This window comes from Triticum aestivum, chromosome 3B, assembly GCF_018294505.1.
Source record: "Triticum aestivum cultivar Chinese Spring chromosome 3B, IWGSC CS RefSeq v2.1, whole genome shotgun sequence".
Taxonomy (NCBI): domain Eukaryota; kingdom Viridiplantae; phylum Streptophyta; class Magnoliopsida; order Poales; family Poaceae; genus Triticum; species Triticum aestivum.
This window is the reverse complement of record NC_057801.1, coordinates 623,519,707-623,538,405: the sequence shown is the minus strand read 5'-3', so window position 1 is coordinate 623,538,405 and position 18,699 is coordinate 623,519,707. Positions and strand designations below refer to the sequence as shown.

The 18,699-nt window shown below is 39.8% G+C and overlaps 1 long non-coding RNA gene across 1 annotated transcript; it reads left to right on the top strand.

The window, feature by feature from the left end:
- Positions 1-245: 245 nt before the first annotated feature.
- On the top strand, positions 246-827 carry LOC123065887 (uncharacterized). The gene is made up of 3 exons (XR_006431162.1): positions 246-347; positions 478-688; positions 793-827. It is a non-coding gene; the product is annotated as an uncharacterized lncRNA (long non-coding RNA).
- The last annotated feature ends 17,872 nt before the right edge of the window (positions 828-18,699 follow it).

Below are 18,699 nucleotides of genomic sequence, written 5' to 3'. Positions count from 1 at the left end.
ATCCGTAGCCCCTCGCGGTACCAATGCATTATCCACATATGTAGCCCCGTTCGTCCTCCTCCGGTGCTCCTCCTAATTGTTTTCCACTATTCACGTGTCCTCCGTGTAAAACGATCCAGGAAGCCTCTTTTTTTGCGAATAGGAATCCTGTCCCTGATCCCTGCTCTGGAACCTTTTAATATCCACTGCACCAGGACATTCTTCCAATCTCGCATTCTATGCCCAACGAAAACTGAAATCCAATGCAGTGGAGAAGGCGGTACATCAAAGAAAGTTTGTATCTGATTGAACAGCCTCTATTGTTGATGAAGTTGTGGAGAAGAGGAACTATTGCAGGCTGGTCGCAGGTATGGAAGGAGCAAGAAGAGAGTAGGTTTTTTGCTTTTGAGGATTTTTATGTTGTGTTGTACTACTGAAATCTGGGATGTACAGCCTAGAGATTTGTTTTGGGGAATATTGATAATGTGTTTTCTTTAGTTTCAGACATCTGAAGATACACATTACTTGGATGGCTAAATTAGTAGGTGCTACACAAGCAACTAGGTGATTCAATTCAGCGAAGGCGTGGTCGTACCTCTGCACAGCGAACTCAAGCACCACTTCTAATATTGTTGGAAAGTGGATAAGTCGTTTTGGAGCATTACACGATTTGTTCAGTCTACTTCGCTATGTTCCTTACATGCAAAAGGTATGGGTTTGTTTACTTGATATGTTCTTTCAATTTTATCCTCACCCAGTGATCCACATCTTAAAAGCACAAACTACTCTGTTCAGATGGAATATCTTCGATAGTGTTGTTGCAGACTTGAAGGTATATGCATCAGAAGGTCAAGGTGGCACTGGCACCGTAACAGTATTTATTTGAAACTACACGCGAGGTCAAAAAATGATTCTAAGTTAACCTCTTTCCTCGTATATTTTTGTCTGCTTGGTTTGTTTTAATGTCGTTCTTTTGTTAAATTGATGTACTAAATAATTATGAACATATTTGTATTCATTTTTAAAATTTCATGCATCTGGTGTATGGTGCTAGAACTTTCTTAGGAAGAGCTGTTATGAAATTAAGATCTGGTTTTTGTAATTCGTTGACTGAATCCATGATACTAAACTGTATGTTTGTTATAGTTCATATATATGTTATACATACACATGCAGTTACTAGGCATGCATTGTGAGTAGATAAGTTGAGTCTCCAATTATTTCGTTAAGCACAAAATATGACCTTGCATACATGTATTTCCATTCTCATAGAATGGAAAATATACTGAAGGGAAGACTCATGCTGTATGCTTCTGATTCATGTTGAAAGTGTGTAACCTGTTTGCCGCAATTTTTCCTTTTCACATAATAGGAAAAGGTCAGTAACAAAAAAAGGAAGCTCACTGAGCATGTCAATAAAGATTACCTGACGAAAGCCCAGGCGATGAATAGGATAATCAAGTTGAGATCCCACCGAGGACGTATAATGGCTGAATGAACTTATGATCCACGCTTTGGCAATCCCGTGCCTCCAGGTGTGTAGGTATTGGCTTCATACTGTTCTATTTTATACATGCACGTACTGGACTAGAGGTTTGATTTCTAGGATAATTTCTTATTACTACTTTACACCTTTTCGCATGATGCATGGATGATGAACTCATATAAGTTTGGAGAGCATGGATCATATGATTAGTTGCAGTGGGGCTAAGCTAAAAGAGGATTAATGATGCTTACAATACGTATATCACAGCCACACATTTTGTGATATTGGTATGTGTAGTATATGATCTATATTTTTTTAAGCTCTCAATCTATGTTTTGTTCTGATCCTATACGAAAGAGAGCAAAACCATCTCAAATCAGTACGAGCCAAATAAATCTATTAATTAATCCATGATTTGATGTACTATTTAAAAGGGGAAAAAATTAAGCTACATGTATGTATCATGCATGAAAAATATATCTTCTAGATGAGTATGTATACCATTTATTTGATATGCATACATATGCATTTGTTAAGTCTTACAATGGGTTTGTTTGGAAACTCTTCAACATAAATGACCCGTTGGAATATTTCAGTGGATTTTCTGTATATCACCAAAACAAAATAAATGTCCTCCTTTTAAGTGTTCATCCCATATACAGGAGCCAGAACGCCTCTTTCTGCAGAAACATAGATACATGGTCCCTTCTAAATATTCCTTGGAATATTTTAGTTTGAGTTTCCAGTTTTATCGTCCAATAGTGGCCATCTTTTTTTTCATCTGAATCCATGACATAACGACCCGCTGTGAGATGTTCAAAATGTATTACACATTCTCTAATTACACTTACATTATCACAGAAGGTCATTCGGTTTTTTGTTTTTTGTTAATGCATTGTGTGTTAACAGTTCATTTTGTTTTATATGGGCACGTGGCAAATATACTGATGATGATGATGATGGATGCTTTCAATTTTAGTTCAGTTGTAGGAATGATGTTCCTCTGTTAAGTTTTAGTTAAGTTGTAGTGATGTTGAGGGATACTTTCGGTTTTTGTTTTGTTGTCAAGAAAATATATAGATTATGCATCACATTTGGATGATGTTCCTCCTGTAATATCCATTGTTGTAATCCAACAATTATATATATATATATAGATTTCTTCCTCCCGTGAGTATATTCTCTTGTTTTTTGTTCACTTGAAATGCATATATAATTATCACCATTACGTGTAGCATTAATTTAGTTGCTAGCAATATGTATAAAAATAATATTATTCACATTATATATGTACCGAGTTTTGAAGCATTGCAAACTCTCTGTTGCCAAGCAATGGGATTTTGATTCCTGTACATTAAACACCAACATATAAAAGTGTTGCATAAGTTTGTTTTATGTGTTGCATTTTTGCAACGGTCCCTTTACCAATGGTGGTATAACCGTTGTACTATGCGCTAGCAACACTGGATAAGGCAACGCATCCCAAACCGTTGGTATTGACATTAACAACGCATATATGAACTTTTAGATACGGAAAAAAGCGTTGCTATACGGGGGTTCCTGTTGTAGTGTCTCCACTTGGAGGCCCAACAACGTTTACAAGAAGAAGGTTGTGGAGGTGAGTGCTTGAAGGTATATCTTTCGATCTTGCAATCGAATATTTTTGTTTCTTGTTTTGTCACTAGTTAGTCTATAAAAGAAAATTACAACAAAAAATGGAATTGAGTTTGTCTCATACGCTTCATCTTTTTAATGTCTTTCGTGATAATGATGGTAAGGAAAATTGTGCTCAAGTGCTAGAAGAAGAAATCTATAAAATGTTTGGCACTAAATATGTGAATGATGAGCATGATTGCAATGTTGTTAATATGAATTCTTTGAATACCCATGATGCTAATGATATGCAAAGCCACAAGCTTGGGGATGCTATGTTTGATGAAGATGATATGTTTAGTCCCCCAAGCTTTGATGAGAATATTTATTATGATGAAAGCATGCCTCCTATTTATGATGATTATATTGATGAAAGTGGGTTTGGAACAATGTCAACTTTAGGAAGTAATGATCCCACTATTTTGGAGGATGTGGAATATTATTGTGATAATTATTAAAGCGGATTTGGAGAGGTCATGACTTTATTTAGTGATGAATCCACTATTTCGGAAGAGGTTCCAATTGATTATGAGAACAAAGTTGCTATCTATGATGATTATTGTGATGAATTGTAATGTATTAAGAATAATGATAATCATGAAACTTGTCATCATGATTTTAGTTTTCAATTGGATTATATCTCACATGATAGTTATTTTGTTGAGTTTACTCCCACTATTATTCATGAGAAGAAATTTGCTTATGTGGAGAGTAGTAAAATTTCTATGTAAGTAAATCATGAAAAGAATGCTTTAGGTGCTGGTTATATTGTTGAATTCATTCATGATGCTACTGAAAATTATTATGAGGGAGGGACAAATGCTTGTAGGAATTGCAATGATATCAAGGTTCCTCTCTATGTGTTGAAAATCTTGAAGCTATGCTTTTTTTGCCTTCCTATGCTAGTTGATTATTGTTCCCATAAGTTGTTTGCTCACAAAATCCCTATGCATTGGAAGTGGGTTATACTTAAATGTGCTAGTCATATTCTTCATGATGCTCTCTTTATGTTTCAATTCTTATCTTTTATGTGAGCATCATTGAAATCATCATGCCTAGCTAGGGGCGTTAAATGATAGCGCTTGTTGGGAGGCAACCCAATTTTATTTTTGTCCTTTGGTTTTGCCCTTTTTAGTAATAAATAATTCATCGAGCCTCTGGTTAGATGTGGTTTTATGTTTTAATTAATGTTTGTGCCAAGTAGAGCCTTTGGGAATACTTGGGTGAAGTCTATATGATCTTGCTGTAGAAAGCAGAAACTTTTGCACTCACGAGTTTAGCTTCCATGTTTTACTGGAGAGTGATTTTAGGTTGATTCTTTTTTAAGATGATTAATAGGCAAATTCCTCAGGTCCACCTATTTATTTCAGAATTTTTGGATTTCCAGAAGGATATGTTTGATACATATTACTACAGACTGTTCTGTTTTTGACAGATTCTGTTTTCATTGTGTTGTTTACTTATTTTGATGAATCTATGAGTAGTATCGGAGGGTATGAACCATAGATAAGTTGGAATACAGTAGGTTTAACACGAATATAAATAAATAATGAGTTTATTACAGTACCTTAAAGTGGTGGTTTGTCTTCTTGTACTAACGGAGTTTACGAGATTTTCAATTAAGTTTTGTGTGGTTGAAGTTTTCAAGTTTTGTGTAATGAATCGATGTAATATGGAATAAGGAGTGGCAGGAGCCTAATCTTGGGGATTCCCAAGGCACCCCAAGGTAATATTCAAGGACAACCAAGAGCCTAAGCTTGGGGATCCCCCGGATGGCATCCCCTCTTTCGTCTTCGTTCATAAGTAACTTTACTTGGAGCTATATTTTTATTCACCACATGATATGTATTTTGCTTGGAGCGTCATTTTATTTTGTTAGTATTTGCTTTCTGTTATTTAGAATAATGTTTTGCATATATATTTTCAATAAAAATGTCAAGGATAGCCTTTATCATGCTTATTTTGAAAGTATACATGTTATTGTTTCAAAACAGAAAGTTTACCGCTGTTGCAAAAATTCCCTAGAAAACTCAAAGAGTGATATAATGTTGAATATTTTTGCATACTGAGCTCTGATAAATCTTATACAGCGTAGTATTTTTCTTATAATTTTTGTAGTTAGGTAAGTATGATGAATCTTGCATTCTTTACAGACTATACTGTTTTGGCAGATTGCTGTTATGTTTGCATTGTTTGCATATGTTTGCTTGTTTAATGATTCTATTTGAGGATACGAGTATTAAATATGCAGAGACATTTATTATGCAATGTTGAATAATAATGTTAGTAATTTGTTAGAGTAGAAAATGATAAGGTTATTGCATTGTTTTTATATTAACTTATCTCACGAGTTCTTGTTGAGTTTTGTGTGGATGAAGTTTTTGAGATTTAGGAAAACCGTGATATGAGAGGAATTAAGGAGACACGAAAGCTCAAGCTTGGGGATGCCCAAGGCACCCCAAGATAATACTCCAAGAAGTCTCAAGAATCTAAGCTTGGGGATGCCCCGGTAGGCATCCCACCTTTCTTCTTGAACAATTATCGGTTAGTATCGGTTGAACCTAAGGTTTTGCTTGTTCACATGATGTGTGCTATCGTTGCAATGTCATTTTATTTTGTTTTGCATGCTGTTTGAATAAAATACCAAGATCTGAAATACTTAAATGAGAGAGAGTCCTCACATAGCTGCATAATTATTTAACTACTCATTGATCTTCACTTATATCTTTTGAGAGTAGTTTGTCATTTACTCGTGTGCTTCACTTATATCCTATGAGTAAATGGTTGAATGAGTTGAATGTCATAAATCTGAAATTATATGTTTCATATGCTTACCCCGTTGGGAGTAATGACTTCACATCTAACAAGTAGAGGTAGTAAATTTATTGAAGGTTAGCACGCATTGTATTGGTCACTTGAACAATTCATGAAAGAATATTGAAGGAAGAGAAATTTCACATATAAATATACTATCTTAGACATCTTCTATGATTGTGAGCCCCATTAATTATTTTCAAACCTGAGCAATTTAGTTGAAGTTGGACAAGGAAGACAACATAATGAGTTATGCTTGGGTGTATTTGTATAAAAGTTATATTGTTATAGATCCTCCAACATGTGGTGCTTGATATTTAGAATCCTTTGCTAGCCTAAATATCTGTACTAAGCGGGAATACTGCTTGTGCATCCACATCCCTTGAACCAAGTTTCTTCCATGAGTGTCCCCCATACCTAACTATATACGGTATTTACCTACTGTTCTAAGTAAATTTGCATGTGCCAAACTCTAAACCTTCAAATAATAATCTGTTTTGTATGCCCGAATCGCTCATGTAGCGACTAGGGGCTGTCAGTATCTTCCATGCTAGGTGGGTTATTCTCACGATGAGTGGACTCCGCTCATCATTCATGTGAAAAATGGCTGGTAACTGGGATGCCCTACTACGTCTTGAGCTTGCGTTGGTTTTCCTCGAAGAGGAGAGGGTGATGCAGCAATAGTAGCGTAAGTATTTCCCTCAGCTTTTGAGAACCAAGGTATCAATCCAGTAGGACGCTCCTCAAAAGTCCCATGCACCTACACAAACAAACAAAGAACTCGCAACCAACACAATAAAGGGGTTGTCAACCCCTTCACGGCCACTTGTGAAAGTGAGATCTAATAAAGATAGTAAGATAAGATAAATATATTTTTGGTATTTCATAATATAGATGAAAAAAGTAAAGATGCAAATAAAAGTAGATTGGAAGAAAATATGATAAGAGATAGACCCGGGGGCCATAGGTTTCACTAGTAGCTTCTCTCAAGATAGCATAAGTATTACGGTGGGAGAACAAATTACTGTCGAGCAATTGATAGAAAAGCGAATAGTTATGAGATTATCTAGGCATGATCATCTATATAGGCATCACGTCCGCAACAAGTAGACCGACTCCTGCCTGCATCTACTACTATTACTCCACACATCGACCGACTCCTGCCTGCATCTAGAGTATTAAGTTCATAAGAACAGAGTAACGCATTAAGCAAGATGAAATGATGTAGAGGGATAAACTCAAGCAATATGATATAAACCCCATCTTGTTATCCTCGATGGCAACAATACAATATGTGCCTTGCAACCCTTTTTGTCACTGGGTAAGGACACCACAAGATTGAACCCAAAGCTAAGCACTTCTCCCATGGCAAGAAAGATCAATCTAGTAGGCCAAACCAAACTGATAATTCGAAGAGACTTGCAAAGTTAACTCAATCATACATAAAAGAATTCAAAGAAGATTCAAATATCATTCATAGATAAACTTGATCATAAACCCACAATTCATCGGATCTCGACAAACACACCGCAAAAAGAGTTTACATCAAATACATCTCCACAAGAGAGGGGAAGAACATTGTATTGAGATCCAAAAAGAGAGAAGAAGCCATCTAGCTAATAACTATGGACCCGTAGGTCTGTGATAACCTACTCACAACTCATCGGAGGGGCAAGGATGTTGATGTAGAAGCCCTCCATGGTCGATTCCCCCTCCGGCAAAACGCCGGTGAAGGCTCCAAGATGGGATCTCGCAGATACAGAAGGTTATGGTGGTGGAAATTGTGTTTCGTCTGCTCCTTGGATGTTTTCGGGGTACGTAGGCTTATATAGGAGGAAAAAGTACGTCGGTGGACGCCCGAGGGGCCCACGAGACAGGGGGCGCGCCCTATAGGGGGGGCGCGCCCTCCTATCTCATGGGAGCCTCGGCTGCTTCTTGACTTGCACTCCAAGTCCTCTGGATCATGTTCGTTCCAAAAATCACGCCCCCGAAGGTTTCATTCCGTTTGGACTCCGTTTGATATCCCTTTTTTTCAAAATACTGAAATAGGCAAAAAACAGCAATACGGGCTGGGCCTCCGGTTAGTAGGTTAGTCGCAAAAATGATATAAATGTGTAAATTAAAGCCAATAAACATTCAAAAGGGGTAATATAATAGCATGGAACAAAAAAAATTATAGATACATTGGAGACGTATCAAGCATCCCCAAGCTTAATTCCTGCTCGTCCTCGAGTAGGTAAATGATAAAAAAGAAATTTTTGATGTGGAATGCTACCTAGCATAATTCTCAATGTAATTTTCTTTATTGTGGCATGAATGTTCAGATCCAAATGATTCAAAATAAAATCTTATAAAACATAAAAATAATAATGCTTCAAAGCATACTAACAAATAATCATGTCCTATCAAAATAGCATAGCCAAAGAAAGCTTATCCCTACAAAATCATATAGTTAGGCCATGCTTCATTTTCATTACACAAAATACTCCCATCATGCACAACCCCGATGACGAGCCAAACAATTTTTTCATACTTTTTAACGCGCTTCAGCTTTTTCAACTCTTACGCAATACATGAGTGCAAGCCATGGACATAGCACTATGGTGGTATATGGTGGTGGTTGTGAGGACAAAAAGGGAGAAGATAGTCTCACATCAACTAGGCGTATTAACTGGCTATGGAGATGCCCATTAATAGATATCAATGTGAGTGAGTAGGGATTTCCATGCATGGATGCACTAGAGCTATAAATATATGAAAGCTCGACAAAAGAAACTAAGTGGGTGTGCATCCAACTCGCTTGCTCACGAAGACCTAGGGCATTTTGAGGAAGCCCATCATTGGAATATACAAGCCAAGTTCTATAATGAAAAATTCCCACTTAGTATATGAAAGTGACAACATAGGAGACTCTCTATCGTGAAGATCATGGTGCTACTTCGAAGCACAAGTATGGAAATAGAGATAGTAGCATTGTCCCTTCTCTCTTTTTCTCTCATTTTCTTTTTTTTCTTTTCTTCTTTTTTTCTTTGGCCTTTTCTTTTTTTTATTTTTGGCCTTTCTCCCTTTTTTCCCTTTTTTTCTTTTTGTAAAGTCCGAAGTCTCATCCCGACTTGTGGGGGAATCATAGTCTTCATCATCCTTTCCTCACTGAGACAATGCTCTAATAATGAAGATCATCACACTTCTATTGATTTACAACTCAAAAATTACAACTCAAAGCTAGAACAAGATATGACTCTATATGAATGCCTCCGGCGGTGTACTGGGATATGCAATGAATCAATAGTGACATGTATGAAAATTATGAAGGTGGCCTTGCCACAAATACGATGTCAACTACATGATTATGCAAAGAGCAATATGACAATGATGGAATGTGTCATAATAAACGGAACGGTGCAAAATTGCATGGCAATATATCTCGGAATGGCTATGGAAATTCCATAATAGGTAGGTATGGTGGCTGTTTTGAGGAAGGTAAATAAAGGGTTCATGGTACCGGCGAAAGTTGCATGGTAATAATAAAGGCTAGCAAAGTGGAAGGATGAGTGTGCGTATATCCATGGACTCACATTAGTCAAAAAGAACTCATATACTTATTGCAAAAGTCTACTTAGCCCTTGAAGCAAAGTACTACTACGCATGCACGAAGAGGGATAGATTGGTAGGTAAAGACCATCGCTCGTCCCCGACTGCCACTCATAAGGAAGACAATCAAAAGAGCACCTCATGCAACAAATTTGTCACACAACTTTTACCATATGTGCATGCTACGGGACTTGCCAACTTCAGCAAAAGTATTTCTCAATTTCATAATTACCCACTAGCATAACCCTAACATTACTACCTTTATATCTCAAAACAATTATCAAGCATCAAATTGATCATAGCATCCAATTCTCTTTCTATGATAGTTTTTATTATACCCAACTTGGATGCTCATCATTCTAGGACCAACTTTGTAACCATAGCAACTACCATTCTGTTCTAAAAGACTCTCAAAAAGATATAAGTGAAGCATGAGAGACTAGAAATTTCTTCAAAAATAAGCCACCGCCGTGCTCTAAAAGATATAAGTGAAGCACTAGAGCAAAAACTATCAAGCTCAAAAGATATAAGTGAAGCACGTAGAGTATTCTAGCAAATTCTAATCAAGTAGGCGTCTCCCAAAAGGTGTGTACAGCAAGGATGATTGTGGTAAACTAAAAAGCAAATACTAATATAATACATGACGCTCCAAGCAAAACACATATCATGTGGCGAATAAAAATATAGCTTCAAGTAAAGTTACCAATGAACGAAGACGAAAGAGGGGATGCCTTCCCGGGGCATCCCCAAGCTTAGGCTTTTGGATATTCCTGAATATCTTGGGGTGCCTTGGGCATCCCCAAGCTTAGGCTCTTGCCACTCCTTATTCCATAGTCCATAAAAGCTTTACCCAAAACTTGAAAACTTCACAACACAAAACTCAATAGGAAATCTTATAAGCTCCGTTAGTGAAAGAAAACAAAACCACCACATAAGGTACTGTAATGAACTCATTATTTATTTATTTTGGTGTTAAACCTACTGTATTCCAACTTCTCTATGGTTTATAAACTATTTTATTGGCCATAGATGCATCAAAATAAGCAAACAACACACGAAAAACAGAATCTATCAAAAACAGAACAGTCTGTATCAATCTGTAACTAAAGCAAACTTCTGGAACTCTAAAACTCCTACCCAAATAGGAAGTCCTGGAAAAAAAATTATTGATGAGAAGCAAAAATAATCAACGCAAAAGCACGTTTCTGTGATTTAACAAAATTATATTCGTGCGCGCAAAGTTTCTGTTTTTCAGAAGAATCAAATCAACTATCATCATAGGTTATCATATAGGTTCTACTTGGCACAAACACTAACTAAAAGATAGAAACACATCTAAACAGGAGGTAGATGCAATATTTATTACTAAACAGGAGCAAAAACAAAAAACATAAAGAAAATTGGGTTGCCTCCCAACTAGCGCTATCGTTTACCGCCCCTAGCTAGGCATAAAAGCGAAGATAGATCTAAGTGGTGCCATCTTTGGCACTAAATTTTTTAATGGAGTTGGGCTCAGGTCCGGGAGGCTCTTTGAGTTTCCCCTCATGCTCAGAGATCCTTTGATCTAAGGCATCCAACCTCTTATTACAAAGTACAATCAAGTTATTCATGCGGTTGATACTCCCACCAATATTCTTAAGTGGTTCAACAATTTTTGGCAATTCATAAAGTTTCTCTAAAATTTGAGTTCCTTCAAGAGAGAAGGATGATCCCTTTTTTAGGGGAAGTACTCCTACTATCCCTTCTATAATTTCGTAAGCGAAACTAGGATCAATTTCAATAAAACATCCTTTTGCGGCAAAATCAAGAAGTTGTCTATGGGATAGGGTTAACCCAACATAAAAATTGCGCATTAGAAACTTGAAATCAACTTCCACGACACAACTACAATAAGATTCTAACATCCTAAACCAAGCATCTTTTAAATTTTCTCCTTGTCCTTGCTTGAAGTGAAGAACTTCAAAGTCGAGAGACGAAGGGATAAAGACCGAACTAGCCATGACGACAAGGTAAACAAACTAGCACATGGGCAAACGGAAAAAGGCAAGCGGAAAGGAGAGGAGGAGATTGGGAAAGAGAGGGCAAATAAAGGAGCAAAGGTGAAGTGAGGGAGAGGAAAACGAGAGGAAAATGGCAAATAATGTAAATGCGAGGGAGATGGGTTTTGTGATGGGTACTTGGTATGTCTTGACTTGAGCAAAGACCTCCCCGGCAACGGCGCCAGAAATCCTTCTTGCTATGTCTTGAGCTTGCGTTGGTTTTTCTCGAAGAGAAGAGGGTGATGCAGCAATAGTAGCGTAAGTATTTCCCTCAGTTTTTGAGAACCAAGGTATCAATCCAGTAGGAGGCTCGTCAAAAGTACCACGCACCTACACAAACAAACAAAGAACTCGCAACCAACGCAATAAAGGGGTTGTCAATCCCTTCACGGCCACTTGCGAAAGTGAGATCTAATAAAGATAGTAATATAAGATACATATATTTTTGGTATTTTATAATATAGATGCAAAAAGTTAAGATGCAAATAAAAGTATCTTGGAAGCAAATATGATAAGAGATAGACCCGGGGGCAATAGGTTTCACTAGTGCCTTCTCTCAAGATAGCATAAGTATTACGGTGGGTGAACAAACTACTGTCGAGCAATTGATAGAAAAGTGAATAGTTATGAGATCATCTAGGCATGATCATGTATATAGGCATCATGTCCGCAACAAGTAGACCGACTCCTGCCTACATCTACTACTATTACTCCACACATCGACCGACTCCTTCCTGCATCTAGAGTATTAAGTTCATAAGAATAGAGTAACCCATTAAGCAAGATGACATGATGTAGAGGGATAAACTCAAGCAATATAATATAAACCCCATCTTGTTATCCTCGATGGCAACAATACAATACGTGCCTTGCAACCCTTTTTGTCACTGGGTAAGGACACCACAAGATTGAACCCAAAGCTAAGCACTTCTCCCATGGCAAGAAAGATCAATCTAGTAGGCCAAACCAAACTGATAATTCGAAGAGACTTGCAAAGATAACTCAATCATACATAAAAGAATCCAGAGAAGATTCAAATATTATTCATAGATAAACTTGATCATAAACCCACAATTCATCGAATCTCGACAAACACACCGCAAAAAGAGTTTACATGAATAGATCACCACAAGAGAGGGGGGGACATTGTATTGAGATCCAAAAAGAGAGAAGAAGCCATCTAGCTAATAACTATGGACCCGTAGGTCTGTGATAAACTACTCACAACTCATCGGACGGGCAAGGATGTTGATGTAGAAGCCCTCCATGGTCGATTCCCCCTCTGGCAGAACGCTGGTGAAGGCTCCAAGATGGGATCTCGCGGATACAGAAGGTTATGGTGGTGGAAATTGTGTTTCGTCTGCTCTCTGGATGTTTTCGGGGTACATAGGCTTATATAAGAGGAAAAAGTACGTCGGTGGATGCCTGAGGGGCCCACAAGACAGGGGGCGCACCCTATAGGGGGGGGGGCTCCTATCTCGTGGGAGCCTCGGCTGCTTCTTGACTTGCACTCCATGTCCTCTGGATCATGTTCGTTCCAAAAATCACGCTCCCGAAGGTTTCATTCCGTTTGGACTCCGTTTAATATCCCTTTTCTTCGAAATACTGAAATAGGCAAAAAAACAGCAATACGAGCTAGGCCTCCGGTTAGTAGGTTAGTCCCAAAAATGATATAAATGTGTAAAATAAAGCCCATAAACATCCAAAAGGGGTAATATAATAGCATGGAACAATTAAAAATTATAGATATGTTGGAGACGTATCGTGCCCCTTCCCATGATCAAAAGATCAAAATCAAATCAAAATAATTGTAAACATAAACTCCCCCAGGATTGATGTTATTTGGAGGCACCCATTGTTTCGGGCAAGCCATGGATTGATGATTGTTGGTGGAGGGGGAGTAAAAACTTTACCATTCTGTTTGGGAACTGCCTATAATGTATGTAGTATGGAAGATATTGGGAACTCTTGGTTGTTATGTTGACAATGAGATCATACCTCTCAAATTTATTTATCTCTATTTCAAAATCAAGCTCTGGCACCTCTGCAAATCCATGCTTCCCTCTGCGAAGGGCCTATCTTTTACTTTTATATAAGAGTCAGTAGTATTCCTTCTCATTCCTACCTACTCCTTAGTTGGCAAGCATCTGTGTTGGGGAAAGATCTAAGCATATATGGCCATGCAAATATATTTGATCATGAATTATTATTGTTGACAATTATCTATATGATAAGTGAGTTGGGAGGCGAAACACTAAGCCCCTATCTTTCTCTGTGTTCGATGGATGCTATTTGTTCTAAGAATATGCTTTGAGTGGTAGCAATCATGGAAGACTATATGATAGTTGAGTATGTGGGATTTGCTAAATCAAAGCTCAGACATAGCCCTTCCTGAAAATAAGATGAATTGTAATTGTTTGATGACTGAGAATGAAGTTTGCTAGTTTTCAAGAAAGTTTATGGTCTATGCTTTAACAGGTGAATAGCTTGTTACTTGATCATGAAAAGTTTTATGAGATGAACTACTGTTATGACATATAATCATGCTAGAAAAGGTGAATGAAATTATCATTGATCAAACTTGTGCACTTGCTAGCATTCACACTTCATAAATTCTTTCTTTTATCATTTACCTACTCGAGGACGAGCAGGAATTAAGCTTGGGGATGCAGATACATCTCCAACGTATCTATAATTTATGAAGCATTCATGCTATTATATTATCTGTTTTGGATGTTTACGGGCTTTATTATACACTTCTATATTATTTTTGGGACTAACCTATTAACCAGAGGTCCAGCCCATATTGTTGTTTTCTTGCCTATTTCAGTGTTTCGAAGAAAAGGAATATCAAACGGAGTCTAAACGGAATGAAACCTTCGGGAGCGTGATTTTTGGAACGAATGTGATCCAGGAAACGTGGAGCTGAAGTCAGGGAAGCTTCAAGGAGGCCACGAGGCAGGGGGCGCGCCCACCCCCCTGGGCGCACCCTCCACCCTCGTGGCTCCCCTGACCGACTTCTTTCGCCTATATATCTCCATATACCCTAAAAACATCGAGCACAAGAATAGATCGGGAGTTCCACCGCCGCAAGCCTCTATAGCCACCAAAAACCAATCGGGACCCTGTTCCGGCACCCTGCCGGAGGGGGGATCCCTCGCCAGTGGCCATCTCCATCATCCCGGCGATCTCCATGACGAGGAGGGAGTAGTTCACCCTCGGGGCTGAGGGTATGTACCAGTAGCTATGTGTTTGATCTCTCTCTCTCTCTCTCTCGTGTTCTTGATTTGGCACAATCTTGATGTATCGCGAGCTTTGCTATTATAGTTGGATCTTAGGATGTTTCTCCCCCTCTACACTCTTATAATGGATTGAGTTTTCCCTTTGAAGTTATCTTATCAGATTGAGTCTTTAAGGATTTGAGAACACTTGATGTATGTCTTGTTGTGCTTATCTGTGGTGACAATGGGATATTCACCTGATTTACTTGATGTATGTTTTGGTGATCAACTTGCGGGTTCCGTGACCTTGGGAATCTATGCATAGGGGTTGGCACACGTTTTCGTCTTGACTCTCCGGTAGAAACTTTGGGGCACTCTTTGAAGTTCTTTGTGTTGGTTGAATAGATGAATCTGAGATTGTGTGATGCATATCATATAATCATGCCCACGGATAATTGAGGTGACAATGGAGTATCTAGGTGACATTAGGGTTTTGGTTGATTTGTGTCTTAAGGTGTTATTCTAGTATGAACTCTATGATAGATCGAACGGAAAGAATAGCTTCATGTTATTTTACTACGGACTCTTGAATAGATAGATCAAAAAGGATAACTTTGAGGTGGTTTCGTACCCTACCATAATCTCTTCGTTTGTTCTCCACTATTAGTGAGTTTGGAGTGACTCTTTCTTGCATGTTGAGGGATATTTATATTATCCAATTATGTTATTATTGTTGAGAGAACTTGCACTAGTGAAAGTATGAACCTTAGGCCTTGTTTCCTACCATTGCAATACCGTTTGCGCTCACTTTTACCACTTGTTACCTTGCTGTTTTATAATTTCAGATTACAAATACCTTTATCTACCATCCATATTGCACTTGTATCACCATCTCTTCGCCGAACTAGTGCACCTATACAATTTACCATTATATTGGGCATGTTGGGGACACAAGAGACTCTTTGTTATTTGGTTGCAGGGTTGTTTGAGAGAGACCATCTTCATCCTGCGCCTCCCACAAATTGATACACCTTAGGTCATTCACTTGAGGGAAATTTGCTACTATCCTACAAACGTCTGCACTTGGAGGCCCAACAACGTCTTCAAGAAGAAGGTCGTGTAGTAGACATCACAGACGTGGAAAGTAAATGAGCGGCCCCAACATCGCGCGATCAACACGGGTCATGGGGAAGCGCAACAAACAGGAGAAGTTACCGCGGTAAAATCCGCCCCACCTGCCTGCGCACCGTTCTAGGCCTAGCCCAACAATGTGTTGTGCTTATGTGTGGCCCAGGCCCCGGGGCTCCTGTCGGTGTACTAAAGTAGGGGTTCTCCTTCGTACCCCTTACTAGTGCACGAGAAGTCAGAGCCGCGCCCATGACCACACTTGGCGGGGCAGAGGGAGAAGTCAAAGCCACAGGACAGTCAAAGCGACGCCAAGACCAGGAGCACAAAGGCTAAGAGGGCGAGGTGGACTCCCCCGGCAAGATCCTTGCCGGGGCAGACTCCACAGCTCCGGCAGGAGCCTTGCCGGGGCAACTTGACCAAACACCAGCAGAGCACGCCACCTTTCAGCCCAAGGTTTCCGAACACCATCAACCACGTTGAAACCAGGGCTCAGGAGGCACCTCTGTGGTGGCATGCAGATCTTTGTGAAGACAAGGATCAGAAGACAATGATCCTTGGCAATACCCTTACCAAGGAAATTCACAAGACCTCCGGCAAGATCCTTGCCGGGGACGACCACAATGCCGCGGCAAGACCCTTGCCAGGGCCCCGGCAAGGCCCTTGTCGAGGGCATCCGCAGGGCCACTGCCAGGCCCACGCCCGCCAAGGTTCCACCGCCGTTCCATGCAGCTGCCTTCCCACCAGTTAGGCAGCCGCCTGCATGTCGACATGGGACTTCCAGGCCAACTCAGCAAGCACCTACGTGGTGGCATGCAAATCTTCGTAAAGGCCCTACCATCGCACAACCTCAGCAGCCTGCCAGCCTACATGGCACCATGCGCCCTGCTGGCCTAGACGCGTGTCGAAGCGAGGTGGGCGGCAACGGACGGGATGGGGGCTGGTTTCCATCCCTGATTGTCACGACCGGTTTTCCAATAAAAATATTTATTGATAAACCAGTCTTTTGAGTCCAGTATGAGAGAAATCCTCCTCACTGGTAGACAATTTCTTGATACAATAAGCCAGTAGCATAAAATATATTACAGGGTTGAACTGCGGTCGCTCAACCAAATTATTACAAGCACGCCAATAATCATACATAATGGCGGACAGGACACGGTGGTGTGGAGACATACTACTGACTCATGGATAGGTTGGTGGTGGAAAAGCACAGCGGGAAGGGAAATACAAGACTCTAAGAATATCATTTCATCGAACGTCGAGGTGAGGCTCGATAAATTTATTTGGTAGCGGAAGCGGATATAAAACAGTGGCCAAATCCAGGGTCGCACGAGACTGACTGGGACTCCTCTAAGTGTCGGACTCGCTATCGAACTCTTCATCCATGAGATCGCCTTCGTCAGCATCTGGCCAAATCAACAAGCCAGTGAGTACTTTTGAAAGTACTCGCAAGACAGTTCGGACGTAAGATATAACAAATGCATGCATGGATGCGACATGATTAATTCATCAATGCACATTAAAATAAAATTAGCATAACGGGGTAAGAAAAGGGGAAACGGCGGTAGTCCGCCTGAAACCCAACAAAACACAAATGAAGACCGATCGTGTGTCTGAAGCGACGCCTCGCAAGGTGAACAAATAAAAATACAGAAAAATGATGCCACAGTCGGGCGTCTTAGCGACACCACATAAAAGGGCTTTAAAAGAAATACCACAGTCGGACGTCTGAGCGACATCACAAAAAGGGCTTTTAAAAGAAATGCCACAGTCGGACGTCTGAGCGACATCGCATAAAGGGCTTTAGAAGAAATGCCACAGTCGGACGTTTGAGCGACATCGCAGAAAGGGCTTTTAAAAGAAATGCCACAGTCGGACGTCTGAGCGACATCGCATAAAGGGCTTTAGAAGAAATGCCACAGTCGGACGTCTGAGCGACATCGCAGAAAGGGCTTTAAAAGAAATGCCATAATCGAACGTCTGAGCGACATCGCAAAAAGGGCTTTAAAAGAAATGCCACAGTCGGACGTCTGAGCGACATTGCATAAAGGGCTTTAGAAGAAATGCCACAGTCGGACGTCTGAGCGACATCGCAGAAAGGGCTTTAAAAGAAATGCCACAGTCGGACGTCTGAGCGATATCGCAAAAAGGGCTTTAAAAGAAATGCCACAGTCGGACGTCTGAGCGACATCGCATAAAGGGCTTTAAATTCACCAGTAAACAATACTCATAATAAACATTCAATCCATGAGAATAAACGGGTTAGTCCATCCATAGTGATAATCATTCAATCGGACTTAGCACTCATGTGATTCACCGGAGTCTCTGTCATCAAAGCTGACAATTGATTAGGATAAGATGGAACGAAACTTGACATGGAAGAGATGATTTGGAGGAATATATGACTCTGCAGAGTTTGTACGAAATTTTTCCCACAGTCAACGGATTTCCGTAGTCACGAAGGACTAGTTCCGTTATGGTATTTCGGAAGAAAACACAGCTAATCGGTACACACCCATCCTACCTCTCGATGCTAGGAATCACCCTAGTCATCGTCCAAGAAAAACTTTTGAGACGGGGAGATCACAATCTCGAATAGCATGGGATCAAATTTATATACGCGCGCTCTAAGGGGTGCCCCCCTCTCGGTCCCAACCGGAAACACCCATGCCCCCTGACCGGATGACTGGCTTTAATCCAGGGCCATGGAACCATCATCACGGCCTCTCCTCTTTGGTGTGTACCATGAAAGCGGTTTGCAACTTACTAAACCATATTCCTTGCGGAA